Source organism: Acomys russatus, chromosome 3 (assembly GCF_903995435.1).
Source record: "Acomys russatus chromosome 3, mAcoRus1.1, whole genome shotgun sequence".
In the NCBI taxonomy this organism is placed as follows: domain Eukaryota; kingdom Metazoa; phylum Chordata; class Mammalia; order Rodentia; family Muridae; genus Acomys; species Acomys russatus.
Window position 1 is genome coordinate 25155172 of NC_067139.1, and position 12502 is coordinate 25167673.

The following is a 12502-nucleotide window of genomic DNA, read 5'->3' on the forward strand; positions in this document are numbered from 1 at the left end:
TTTACGGTGTATACACTTATTCGCATACACACACACATAAATATGACATGAAGGCAAAGGGGAACCACTGGAGAAGAAAAATGAGAGTGACAGGAGGAAGATGACAGGAAGGAATGGGGAATAAACATACTAGAGAATTTGATATATTTGACCTCAAAATCTTACTGCAAAGCCCATTATTTTACATGAAAATTACACACACACACACACACACACACACACACACACACACACACAAAAGACAAATGAAAGAGAAGAATGAGGGGCCAGTTGTATTAGCACATGTCTATAATCCCAGCTCCCTGAGCTTGAGGCACAAGGATCTCATGTCTGAGGCTAGCCTGGGCTATGGAGTTAATTCAAGGCCAGCCTGAACAACTTCGTGAGATCCTATCTGAAAGTGAAGTGTTTCCTTTAAGATCTTGGGCTAGAACGGAGTGGTGGAGCATTTGCCTGGCACATACAAGTCCCTGGGTTTGAACACCAGTGCCAGAAGTTATCAGAAAGGAAAGAAAACAAAAGCAAGCAAATCAAACACACAAAGCAATTACTGTCAAAGATCACACAAAACCTGAATTCAAGTGAAAAACAGTTGACTATTAGACTTTTCAAAGTCTTTGAAACATTTCTTTCTCCAGGATTTTTTGTCTCAAATATTCCATTGATTATATACATAACCTTCCACTCAGTATCTAAATGTCTATGGATATTGGCATCATATTGTCTAAGAATATGAAAGAATCCAAGAGCCTAGTATGCAAAATGCAAATCACATTTTATTTGTATTGACATTTCATTATCTGAAGTCTTTAAAGTTAAAAGTAAATCATATGAATACTTTATAAGATCTCAGGAAATAAATAGCAGCTAACTGAGATAGGAATTAGAGGTGTCTATGAATCCCAGTTAGTTAGGGTAACATGTACTAAGGAGACCAACAGACTATTGGGCTGTGCAAACCATGACACAGTACATCATAAGGGGGACTCTACATGGAATTATGACTTGTAGGTCATCTTTGCAATAGCTTTGCTTCTAACAGCCCAATATGGAGGTGGCCCAGGATGTATCCAGCCATGGTGGGGCTATGAAGCAAGCACAGCATCCTTTGTGCTTCCTTAGCAGGAAAAGAAGAAATCTTCTGATGTAGGTAAGCTTTATGCCAGGTGTGTGATGCTTTGAACAAAATAGTGCATTTAGATGACTCCATAATGGGATATTATATAAAAAGGTAAAAAAAATTATAGTAAAAAAAGGGCCAACTGTAGTTGTCCCTGTGAGCGGAAACAGCGATTGACTGAAGCAGGCATAAAGGAACTGTCAGAAGAGAGCGTCTGTCACAATGACAGTTGTAGTTAGGCTTGTATACATGGATCGGTGGATACGCCTGTTTTGCTGTATAAGCAAGGAGATCTGAGTTCAAATATCAAGCAATGGAAAGAAGAGACTAGGGGATCCTGGGAGTTTGCTAGTCAACCAACTTAGCCAAAACAGCAAACTTCAGGTCAGTGATAAACTTTCTTTCAAGAATATAGGCAGAAAACAAGTGAGAAAGACATCAGAAGTTCTCTTCTGGCATCCACTTTAACACACACACACACACACACACACACACACACACACACACACACACACAGTTGTAGCTATGGCCATGTGGGCAGGACAAATGGCCAAAACATAAAATGTATCCAATTGATTGTCATTTTTATATCAAAAGAAGATATTGTGCACTCCAGTTAACCCTCAATCCTACTTAATATTTATTGGCACACTTGGGAGGAAGTTCACTACTATCTAAAATTTCTTTTTTGTTGTTGTTGGTGGTGATGGTTTTCATTTGTTTGTTTGCTTGTTTGTTTGTTTTGAGACAAGGTTTCTCTGTGTAGCCTTAGCTGTCCTGGACTCCTTTTGTAGACCAGGTTGGACTTGAACACACAAGAGATCCACCTGCCGCTGCCTCCTGAGTGCTGGGATTACTATCTACAATTTCATATTCAATTTATAGAAGAATGGATTGATTGGTGAACAAAGTCAGGGCTGCAAAATAAATACATGATAACAAAACCAAATCCAGTAATGTGTTAATGGTGGAATCCTGGTGGCTTGTATGTGAATGTTCACCACACAGGTCTTTTAATTTCATAGTGTCTTTTTAATAACTCATCTGAAGGCAAAGACACTGGGAGCAAGGCTTTCAGAAGGATATCCAAAAAGGTGTCCAGGATGGTATGAAAGCATTATTCTAGGGAATGACATAACACATTCAAACAAGCAAATGCATCATGTCATTGTTTTCACATGGAGAAGCCTGTGTGGATATGTCACAGTTCATGCTAATGTCGTGTTTGAGAGGATTTGACTGAACAAAGGAACAAGATTTTTAGCTTCAACTAAAATTCTGTAAATAAGTAACTGAGATATTTATCTAACAGTAAGCTAAAATCACAAACATTAGGAAATAAACAACATGAGTGTTACTGTTGGTACAATTTTTTTACATGCACATTTAACATATATCTTGAAGGACAAAATTAAGCATCAGATTCAAAGAAATTGACTGTTTAGGGGATTAAACATTTTAACTGAATCTAAATATATAACCAAACTGAATTTTTAAAAATCCCTTTAAATAACTGATAAAACTTGCTACATTTTACAAGGGAATAAGATTTATAGGCTGAGCCAAAATCACATCTGCATACCCACCTTCAAGTTTTGTCCAAAAGGTCTTATCTGTGCAAAGAAGCCTGCCTTCCAAGCACTTCTCAAGGCTTATTTTGGCTCACCAAGAGAGGCTGAAGGTGCCGTGCTTTTCAGGCGCAGTCTCTAAGTTACAGAAGGTAAGCTATCTAGCCCCTAGGCAGGCTATCTTTTAAAGTAGTAGAAGTGCATCTCATACCTAAGACATTCTAAGACTTCTGTGTGGCATTTACCTCTGTTTATGGTAGCCAGACCTGGCATGTACTCCCAAATGAATGGATAAAACAGTGGCATCATGTGTATTTTTATCATGAAGAGAAATGATCTATAGACAAGGGCCACACCAAGAGTTAGCCTCAGAAGCACAGTGGTAGGTAGAAGGCTCTTCCTGCAGAGTAGGGTGTGCTAGGTCACTAATACAAAGGTCTAGAAGAGGCGGCCCCAGACTCCCTGCTATTCAGTGTCAAAAGACAGCATGATCTACTGTGTGGAGTTATGTCAACTAGCCTACATGTTCCTCAGCAATCAGCTGGGGAACTGAGGCTGAGCCCACTCTACTTTTCCTTTAGTGCTACTTAATTTCTTTCTGTAGATTTTGTTTTAAGTTAGCATAAAAAGGAATAGATTTCATGTTGACATTTTTGGATGCAGGTCATATTCTGTTCTAGTCTGCCCCCTCCCTCACTGCCTTCACCTTTGCCCTGTTCTAGCTGTGTCCTTCCTTTATACATTCACGCCATGACATCCAGTTCCAAGCATTTTCCATCAAGTATCATGATTTCATTTGTCTTTCTTTATTGCTGAATAAAATTCCATTATGCATATGTACCATATTTTCTTTATCTATGCTTCTGTTGATGCATACTTAGGGTGGGCCCATCAGCTGGCTGCTGTAAATAGTGAAGCAATAAGCTTGTGTGCCAGTAATGTAGGGGAGGAAATTCTTTGAGACACAGTGAAGGTTAAGTACCTTTGTCTTAAAGGCTTAAAACACAGAGAATTTCATACTTAAGATATTTTTATTTGGGGATATTTGTATAGACATAATGAGATATGTTAGAAATTTAGTCCAAGCATAAACAAACTCCAGATGTAATACAAGTGTACCTTATATACAGATCTTGAAGCAAATGTTGAGTATTAATTTCAGTTCACCCACATTTGTCTATTACCCATCATGTGAGATGGCTCTTGGAATTTTCCACTTATAGCATCATAATGGTCTCAAATGTTGTATATTTTGCAGTAGTTTGGAGTTTGGATTAATCTTCGATGAATACTGGATCTACACTAGGAAGAGTTGTGTCTCGAATTATATTATGAAACAAGTGACTAATCGTTACCTCAGTGTTGGCAGTTAGGGAGTACAAAGCCACATGTATAAGTCACCTGAAAGTCATCTGTGATCTTTATGACCCAGGAATAGTGGATGGGGCTCACCTCTGCCGTTATTTTCCCAGAATTTATCCTTACTCATCTAGACCACTTTTACTTCTTCCTACCTTGTTGTATCTCAATGATTATTAGGCACAGACAATTACATCCCCAAACCATTCTTATATTAGAGATCAGAGACAGAGTGCCCTATCTGTGGGAGTCCCCAGAAAAAGCCAACTATCAAATCCAAATAAGAGCAGTGCAGAGAGAAGACAGAGAAAGAGAAAGCAGAAACGTATTTTGAAAGAATTTTAAGGAAGCATTATTTTGAATTTGCCTTCTGGAAATAGCCCTGGAGATGGGAAGCTGAGGGAGCAGGGGTGTGTGGGACTGGAGGAACATCCCTTCCTCAGCACAGTAGACATTGCTCATTATTCTGAGCACGGTTCATGTTTTAAAATGTCTGCAGAAATGCCAATTTAGATTTTCTGGCATTTGAGGTACAGGAAATCTTTAGTTATTGTAACTCCTATCTCTTGTTAAATTTAAATTAATCCCACATCTGTTCAGGGAGGTCAAAACCAAGTTACAGTATTGAGTCATCAACCCATAATGCTTTGCTTCTCTCCTCATCATTTTTGTGAAAAAAAAAAAAAAAATGTGATAGCTGGTGCTTTTAATTCCATGTGCTCCGAAGCACATTTTGTACTGCGGGGGAAAGAATTTATCAAGCATTGCTTCAACTAGATAGCTTTCTAGGCATGGCTGAATAGCCCACATGTGCACCTTGATCCTTATTCAGTGTCCTGCCCCCACCCCAAGTCACTGCCTTCCCTATGAGCCCATGTGCTTTAAGATAGATAGCGTCTTCTCCCAGTTTCCCAATGGGACTGCCCTGGCCTTTATTAAGTCAGCAGACCTCACAGCCCTGGTGTAATAGTGATAGGTTTATATTACATGGTCAATAATACTTTTTGCAAGTCTATAGTGCAAATATCTTCCCTTCCACAAGGTTTGAAGGTATGAGAAATTAACACTTTGTGCCTGTTTAAAGCATCTGGATCAAAACAGAACCTACTGGTGCCTCACACACAGTCCAGCTTAGAGTTAACCTATAAAAGAAAGAGTGACAGGAGGCAGTGGGGTGCTGTGCTATGGCTAAAGATGCCTTTGTCCATAAACTTGCACATAAAAGTCATTACATTAATTTTGAATGCACACACACACACACACACACACACACACACACACACACGTACTCATACGCACACGTATGTCATTACTGGGCACTAAACCTAGGCCCTTATGCATGCCAGGCAAGTCCCCTATCACTGAGCTATGCCTCAATCTCCCAGAGTGACATTGAATTTTGTCTTTCTGTCTGTCATTGTCTTTCATTTCTCTACACCTAGCCTAATTGAATATCATCACATCATCCTCAAAATATTTCCTTTTTACTCTCACCTCCACACTTAAAACACCTTTAAAACAGTAAAGCTATCTGTGTGTGTTGTGTGTGTGTCTGTGTGTGTGTGTGTGTGTGTGTGTGAGAGAGAGAGAGAGAGAGGGGGGGGGGGGGAGAGAGAGAGAGAGTTGAAGTTATCTTGGGGAGAGCAGTATCTAGTATGCAGTGAGTCTGGCCTCTACAGTTCAGTGTCCTCAAAGTGTGATCCTGGGCTCCTTCATATCAGAGTTGCCTGTGGTGCACATCACAAATGCTCCCTCCCAGCTGAAACCCTCAGCCACAGGAGGGTGGCCTGGTGATCCCAGTTTTAGCTAACTACCCAGAAGATTCCTGTGCAACATAGTTTGAGAGCCCTTGCCACAGATTTACCCCATTGGCAGTAGCAAGCAGGAAATGACGTATGAGTCACATAGCTTCTTCTAAGTGTAAAAGGCATGTAAGCAGTCACTCTTTCCCTTGCTGACATTGAGTGAGACATGAGGAAAACTGAAGGCACTCTAAAACAGTTTGTACCTTACCATTCATTTTGAAAGTCTTTCTGTAAATTGAGTTTTCTTAGTCTTGGCCTCGTGTTAGCTTCTTTAAAATGCCACCGTGTAGGCCACACTCCAGAAGGATAAGTTTGGAATCTCCCAGGAAGCAATACAGACATTGGTATGGAATCATTGGTGTAAGTGGACTCAATAGAAGGCATAAAGAGTATTTTTGAGGTTGCTGAAGCAAAGTTCATTATCAAGAGCTGAAAACAACACAAAGGAAGACAAAATTCCATTGGACTGGGATTCTGGTTTGTCTCCCTGGATCAAATTAGTATCATCATTGTCATACCTTTGTGTTTCTCCACTCCTTCTCAAATCCAATTTCCATCATATATTAATATGTGTGTATTTCATTCGTCACACCCATTATACCAGAGAAAAGTCATAGGAAAAGAGCTGCCTTTTTCTCTATGCATTAAGGGAGGCCACAGAGTTAGACAGATAAGAGTCCTGTCAAGCACCTAATAACATTAATGAGATCAGTAATGTAAGATTTCCTGAGTGATGATATTGCACAGAATATGCAAGCAGCTCCTTTCCCTTTGTGGCCGAGTGTCACTCCTCTCTCTTGGTCTCAGAGTGTCACTCCATCAAAGCCAAACTGTGGCTTGGTTAATCAATTCAGAATGATTCTTGTTGAGCAACTGTCACCTCTGAGGGAATATTGATGTGATTTTTCCTCGCATCTGTCACTTCACATCAGGTAGGAATTAGGCTCTATAATGGGTTCAGTGCTCATGTAAATTGACTGTCATAAACCCTTCATGTGTGAGATCTCAGTGAACTCATCTCATCCCAGGAACGAAAATAAAGGAGCCCAATGGTGACAAGGGTATGAAACGGGTCACTCTACCAATACTATCAACAACAACAGCAACTAAATAATGTCTGAAAAAGGTTATTGATTTATTGACCATTCAGTTTGTCAATTAGCAGCCCTGGGCTCCTCCAACAAATATTTCAGATACATTGATGAGAAAGACAAGGCAGAAAACAGGCATGTCCTGTTGATGTGTAAACTAACTATATCAGTCGCCAATGTGGGGCCAAATGTATATCAAGGTGTAACACTATGTATGCTCAGGAATTTCTACTTCTTGAAAATTCAACCCAAAAGAGGTAATAAAGTGTTGATGTTTGTTTTTAAACTCTATTTTACCTGGGGTTACTGAAGCCTCTACCTCTCTTCCACCAACCCCTTTAATTCTGAGTATGAGAAAGAACGTTAGTGGGGAGAGGAGGCGCAGATCCTTTACTTCTCCCAGCTGTTTAGGATCAATTGGGTTCTTCTGCAGCAATACCAATCTCCACCAACAGCAAACACAGCAAGCGGTCTCCTCTGAGTTGCTGCTTTGAACTATTCCTCTCTGTCTGCCACATTGTCTATCTCTGGTCTCTCCAAAACTGCTACATGACACATGCCACCACTGCATGCCACACCTTCTCTCTCTGTGCTCTCCTATTTATCTCCTTCAGTGTCCTAGACCATGCCCCCTCTTCATGCTGCATAAGGCAGGACATTGCCAGCTGGAAAACACCACATTCCACAGAAGGCAATTATTATTTGTGGATGTACTAAAGCACATGCTTGAGATGAAAACAAAAACATATTTATATAACATAACTGAAATTACAAAGAAACCAAAACTTCTATTACAATACATGACATAAAAATATTGCATAGATGTGTAAACATAGAAAAGCTTATATGCACAAGTCTTCATTTTAGCACTGTTTCCATTCATAAAACTCAAGAGACAACCTAAGTACAGCAAAGTATATCTAGGACTCAGATTATAGAAACATCAACAAGTGCTAATGAATATCTAGAAATTTATTGAGAAGCTCTCAAATACATCTAACTGAATACAAATAGACATTATAGAACCATGTATATGGTCATGTTACATTTATGTAAGATTATGTACATAATGTACATATACTTATGTGGAATAGAGAAATACCTCAAAAAACTGTTTATTGAAAAGCATTTTTGAGACAGGATCTTGCCATGTCATTCCAGACTAGACTACAGGTGTGCACCAACATGCCTAGCACTTTACTCTGTTGTGCTTTCCCGTGTTGCTTGATTTTTTTTTTTTAAACCAGGTACATTCAGCAATTTCACAAAACCAATAAGGCTATTTTTAAAAATTAATGTGAAAAGAAACTTTGGGTGAGTATAAATGACGAAGGAACGTGACAGGGCTCTTAGGATTGTGCCACCACTCAGAGATGATGATAATGATGATGATGGATGAATGGGATAATAATCACACATGGCCAGAAAACACTAATTTACAATTGAGGAGGAGAGGCAATAACAGCATCCAATGCCATGGAAACAATAGTAATAAATGGAACTGAAATTAAATAAACAAGCACAGGAGAATTTGCCAGCAGATCACACTGGGGGGTGTGGGGGGCGCTGGGGGAATGCTATATGACGTTTGAGAAATGTAAAGTTAAAACTAATGCTTGGGATTTAACACCATTATTCAGGGGAGTTTATGTTGGCCTGCGAAGAGCTTTCCAGAGGAAATGAATGTAAGAGGTGATTTTAAATGTGTGAGGCAGACAGCTTGTTGGAGAGGAAGTCAAATAGAATATTTCACAGAGCCCAAAGGAAGAAAGAAGAATATTTTGCCTTGGGAGCTCTGAAGAGGAAATGTGAATTGAGTCTCCATTATCCCACTGTTACCATCAGAGCCTACAGACTAGCTCTGTCAAACAGTCACACACACACACACACACACACACACACACACACACACACACCTTAAAATACTTTGGCAGGTACACGGTGCAGAAACAACAGTGGAGAAAGATCACCTCCAGAAAAATCACACTAGGGAATACTCAAGGAAACCTGTGTTATCTTTCTCCAACCACTGAGATACTGCTGTGTCCATAACCAAAGCCAGCAGGAATGTTCTCAGAGTCAATGGGGCTGTCTTACAGGAAGGAGGCAGAAGCTATACCTACTAATGTGGTGTGAGTTCGTTAATGTCTTTCCTTCTCCACCAGTCTGCTCTCAGACCCTGAAATTTCCTTAAATAGCCTTTCTGTGTTGTGTGACAAAATTGCAACTCTTAATAAGGGCTAGGACACTAGTTCCAGCGGCTGAGGATGCAACACAGAAAGTAAGCCCAACTCAAACAAAACAAACAAATGAACCAGGCATGTTTGTAGAGGAATTTTAATTCAGTACATGGCATTGTGGCAAGAGATCTCTTCCCAGACCTTCAAGGTCTGTGTGATCCATAGACTCAGGACACAAACACAAGCAGGTCTCTGAGTTCAAGGACAGCCTGGTATAGAGCAAGTTTCAGGAAAAGGAAAGCTTAGGTCCAGATGTAGTGGTACATGCCTTTAATCCCAGTAGTCAGGAAACAGGCCTGCAGATCTCTGAGTTTTAGTCAGTTGTGTTTAGGCAGTTTGGTTGAGTGCAGTGGAGTTGGACTGGTGGCAGTTCAGTTTCACTGGAACAGTTGCAAAACGTGGGTTAAGAAGAGAACAAGCCAGACACGGGTGAAGGCAGAATGAGCCAGAGAATGGGAAAGAGCCAGAAGATGAGAACATATTGCCAAAGTTAGTATGAAGCCAAGCAGAGCAATTCACTCAGATGCCGAGAGAAGCCAGTTTGAATCAGTCAGCTTGGAGAGGAGTTTTTGCCAGACAGCTGAGCTGAACCAGCCAGCCAGAGTTCAGAAAGAGCTAGAAAGGGTGAGCTTACTCAGTAGTAAGTCTCAGAAGCTGAAAACATTTTAAGCCTAGATAAGACTGTCTAGAGGCTAGAAGCTTCCATGATTAGACCTAGGGTAGCAGTCAGAGGCAATAAGCCTCCAAGACAATTACATCAGGCAAATAAAAGTTACTTTTACTCCTTTTGACTGGCTGGATTTTGTGCAGGTCTTATATAGGTAACCGTAGCTGTGAATGGAAGATGAGGGTCACATAAGGTCCAACTCCTAGCTGCGCAGCTGTAGCAGTTGATGGCTACTAGAGAAGTCTTTTGTTTTTTAGAGATTTGGTTCCTGCTTTCGCCTTTGCTCTGGTGGATGGCTCCACACCCATACACATATAGGGATCACTAATTAGACTAAGTGGGATTTAAAAAAAAAAAAAAAAGCTCAAAGTTAAAAGGACATGAAAGACATGAAGTTGGGAGCAATGGTTTATTATCCTTCTTAGTTTTGTCAGTTCAGGATTGGCCTGGATAATCTTTACTGCTGTGTGATATCAGATTTGACAGCTGGAGGACTGGACAGCCACAAAAGGCCTGCACTGTCTTACACTTGGATATCTCTTTATGCGATCTCTTTCTTTTTACAGAGCATCTCATTTTTCTTTATACTTCTTAATTTTAAAAGATTATTTTATTTTTGTACACGAGTCTAGATTCTTTACAAAATGTCCATTGGCCTCTAGGGTCTGACTGTATCAGCCACTATTGCAGAGCTGTGATTAAAGAAAAGGGAAAGGTTTCTTTTTGCTCATGGTTTCAGAGTTCTCAGTTCGTGCTATGTTTAAAAAAAAAAAAAGAGGTCATATGAAGGAATATCACCAGCTGCTTGACCAAGTCACTGCACATACACTAAGGAAGCAGAGACCTCCAAGCCACACACCAACAGTCAGTTATCAGACAGCTGTTGCCCACAGTGGTGTGATTTCCTAGGGTATCAGGCCTGCTTCCCTGGCCATCAAAGAGACACTCCATACAAAGATATGAAGGTTCTCTGTCAGCTGTAGGATAGGTTAGTATGTAGTGAGGGGACAACATTGCAAGCAGGAGTGTAGGTGGGATCAGAGCGCCTGGGTGTACATAGTGTCTGCTGCCTGCATCCTTCTAATTGGCCAACTGTGGTTTATCTCTTCCAAGGCAAACCCTTTAGTCCCTAGAGATTTCGCCTGCACACCTGATCCCTTGAAACCTCTATACCACACATTTCTTTCCCAAAACATTTAATCTGTTCAGGCCTTTGTCTGAAGAGAAACAAATCCTAACAGCATAACACTCATGTGTGTATGTGTGTGTGTGTGTGTGTGTACATGTTATATATATGTGTGTGTTGTACATGTATGTATGCGTGTTGTGTGTATGTATGTGTGTGCATGCATGTGTGTATGAGTGCATGTGTTTATGTTTGTGTATGTATGTGTATCTATGTATATGTGCATGTGTGTATGAGTGTATTTGTGTGTGTGCATGTTATGTGTATGTGTGTATGAGTGCATTTGTGCATGCGTGCGTGCATGAGTGTGTGTGTGTGTGTGTGTGTGCATGTGTGTATGCTGGGAGAGAACAGAATTCTAAAGAAACCTATAACATCTTCTCCCAAGCAGTTCAAAGTCTGCAAAGAGGCAACAGACAATATGGTGGCACCTAGCACCCAGCAACTATAAGAAACCCGTCTGTGAATGTGCCTTCTATAATAACAGCACTGGTGTCTGAGGAGGAATGCCTGCAATTTTCTTTGTTTTTCTGTTGGTGGTGATGAGGTCACCCAGAGGACCTGGTCTCTCCCCTTGTCACCCTGGTAATCAAAAGCACATAATTAAAAGCTGGCTGATGACAGCAACGCATGTGATTCTGTGACCCAGGGACAGTTTTTTGTTGTGTTTTGTTTTGTTTTTTTCCTGAGCAAAGCTCATTAGACTACATTAAGTTCACAATAGCTTTGGATTCACACAGTGGGCACTGGACTGGTCCTTAGTGGGAGGGTTTAACCTAAGAATTCCCTAAACACAGAACAGGTTTGAAACCTGATTCTTTTCTTCTTCTTCTTCTTCTTTTTTTTTTTTCCAAAGTAAAGAACTCACTAAAGTAGAGATCGGGTCTTCTAAGGACCACACCAAGCAGGCAGTGGATCCACGGTAGGGAAGCCTAAGATCTGGGGTGAAGTGCCAGGGAAGAGGGGAGAAAGAAAAGGAAGGGAGGAGGAGAAGGGAGGGAGGAAGAGACAGACAGAGGGCAAAAGGAGTGGTGGGTAAGGGAGGATGAAGAAGACAAGAAAGGAGGGGAGAGAGGAAGAGAGGCAAGCAGAAGAAGCGAGGGAAGAACCCTCCAGCCAGAGGCTCTTGGCCTCTGTCCAGGCTGCTGGGAGGCTGGACCACAGTTGTTTGGATGGGCAGAGCCCAGTCACAGCTGATGAGCTGATTCCTGTCTCCCAGCTGGCTGGTTCTGGTCACTGCACCAGCCATAGCTGGGATCTTTGCTTGTTTGTTTAAGGTTCCGCAGCTCTAAGGCCTATTCACTCATTTCTGTGACCATCTTTTTTTGTTTTTTGGTTTAAGAAAATTCTGAGAACAGAAACCTAAGTAAATCCCATGTGCTTTCTCGGGAGAGATACGGGTTGGCTGGGTGGGTTTGTTTTTATGGTTTTGGGGGGGGTTGCTGTTGTTGTTGTTGTTTGTTTGT